Raw genomic sequence first — 2,564 nt, forward strand, 5'->3', positions numbered from 1 at the left:
TACAAAACAACCAGGTCCTGTTCTACAAAATCCTGATAAGCTAATAGGTTTATATGCCTTATATATATATATATATATATATATATATATATATATATATATATATCGCCCCACATATCCATCATTGAATGGAAAACAGGAATATAGCACACGATGGGAACTAGTTAGGCTAGGCCTTTCTGTGAAATGTAGCTCATGTATATTTTAGCAGTTTAAATTAGGACTTTGCAACTGAGACCAGATATCAATCATCTCTTGAGGTTTTTCTGCTATGTACTAAGATTAGATCAATATATGAACAAATATTTTTCTTATTTTTCTCTTCAATATCAAATGTCCTGAAGCCTTTGTGTTTCTCTGGAAGGAGACCAGGTTTCTGAAGGCACACTCTAGTATAAACGTTGTTAGTGGGGTAGAGATGGACCCTGTCAGTTATATTTACAGCCTCAAGGCCAGGGGGCCGGAGTACAGGAATCTGCCCCCCCCCCCCCCCCCCCCCCCCCCCGCATATGGTGGGTAGACCCCAGTGTAGAAGACTTCTGGGATGTAGCACTTCAGTTTCTTATCCCAATGAGGCCCAGCATTGTGGAGCATGTCATCTATGAACAAGTCTTTGGCTTTGCTCTTGGATAAGCTGTTTAAGTAATTAAGGATGTGATGGGTGTTCACAAACATGTTGTCATTGCTCTTGAAGACAAACTCTGCATCTGGACAGGAAGTGCTCACCCACCTGGGAAACAGCACTTCCTTCAGGGACAGGTTGAAGAATGTGTCTCTGTAGTTCCACATGAGGATGTCCTGGTGCTTCTCACTCTCGAACTTGAGCATGTCCGAAAGGTCAGGGTGCCTGTCCTCTGGGGGTGTCTTGCCCAGCAGGAAGGCCCTCACTACTGTCTGGTTCCTTATGTTGGTTTCTTGGCCCCAAGGTTCCCGAATTGCTTGCCTTCTGGCAAAACGTGGAATGAGGGAATTTTTAATAGTAAGAAGGGCTTCTTTGCACATTTCTTCAATTGATCTATAAGCAGCAAGTAATTCCCGCATGTCAAATACAAGAGAAAGTCTTTAAATGTGTCCGACAGATTGTTAAAATCTGTCACAGCTGTCATGACCATTGAGTTCGGTTCACAATAGTTCAGGTGACTTGTATTTGGAGATGTGTATAGATCCCCTGTCTGATTGGCTACCGTGTTCAGGATGGGATTGTACCAGATGTTCAGCTTTCCCTGTTCCCTGTTCCAGTACAACTCGGGAGGGCTGGGCAGCTTCCAGAACTTCTCTTTCGTTTTATCACTGCTCCCTTGCTCCCTTGTGGATCCCTGTGGCTGGGACGCAGGGAAGTCCTCCACAACGGCCGCAAGACCGCAGGCCCCAATAACTCGAGAAAGTCAGTTCCAAAAGTTTTATTGACATGGCAGATGGTAGATGGTCTGCATATGCTCCCCCCCCCCCCCAAACTCAGGGCAGATCTGAGTTAAATAGGGAGGGAGAAGGGGGGAGGTTCGGGAAAAGGAATAACTAATTGGTTATGCCCTCTGGCCTTTAGGTAACTCTAATATGGAAATCTTTTGAGGCGGAAGTCTGTAGTCACGCCCTCTACCGGTAGCCCTATGTGACTGCAAGGAGCAGATCAAATGGAGGTCTTAGACCATGTGTCAGGACCCTGGGTTCTGGAGGCATGGCAGAACACCTGCCATTGCCCCATTGGGGTCGGGGTTCAAAGCCTATGCCACACCAAAACCCAAGACAGCCTACAAGGCCCCACACTCTCTTTTCATTTTTTTTCTTGGCTACTGTTTTTGGAGACTTCCACAATCAAATAAATGAAGAAGACATTTGCAATCATCAGGATGCCCAGCAACTTTACTCTTCGACGCCCCACACTCATTTCTCATATCTTGTTTGGGGATACCTCCAGCTTGGCGGGGCGGGGTGTGCATCCCAGGCTCGCTTGAGGCTCAGCCCCATGACTGCCAATGCTCTTGCTCCACGCGCAATGCACTGATGGGCGGCCCAGCGTGGTCTGGGCAGCTCCAGCTCGCTGCCGATGCGCCTCACTCCCAGGGTGTCTACTTATAATCTTGACTCTCCTTTCCAGGTTTGTCTTCTCATGGTTCATCAAGAAGACAGGTCTACTTTGATACTTATCAGAAATTTATTCTCATCATTATGAACTTTAGGCATTTTTCTGTATCTAAAAACTAAATTTCCTGCAAACAAAAAATTGTTATTTTGTTGGTTTGAGCTATGCTGAGAGTCATCTGATGGATGCTGGTCTCCTAGAATTTATTGACTATAATTTTATCAGTATTGATTTGCGGCCCAACTTAGAATAGTAAACCGTGTTTGGGAATTGGGAGGAGGGGGTAAGGTAGTGGCTGCATTTTCAGAAATTACAAATGAGACTTTGTGTGAGTGTGTGTGTGTATTTGTGTGTGTTTCTCTCTCCTCTCTCCTCTCTCCTCTCTCTCTCTCTCTCTCTCTCTCTCTCTCTCTCTCTCTCTCTCTCTCTCTCTTCCTCTCTGTATCTCTCTGTATTACATTCGTGTGTACAACCAAGCTTGTAA

At 45.5% G+C, this 2,564-nt stretch overlaps 1 pseudogene; it reads right to left on the reverse strand.

The window, feature by feature from the left end:
- Positions 1-204: 204 nt before the first annotated feature.
- Positions 205-1,885, reverse strand: LOC117706301 (N-acetyllactosaminide beta-1,3-N-acetylglucosaminyltransferase 2-like; annotated as a pseudogene).
- Between the last annotated feature and the right edge of the window lie 679 nt (positions 1,886-2,564).

The sequence above is a fragment of the Arvicanthis niloticus genome, chromosome 3 (genome assembly GCF_011762505.2).
Source record: "Arvicanthis niloticus isolate mArvNil1 chromosome 3, mArvNil1.pat.X, whole genome shotgun sequence".
NCBI lineage: Eukaryota > Metazoa > Chordata > Mammalia > Rodentia > Muridae > Arvicanthis > Arvicanthis niloticus.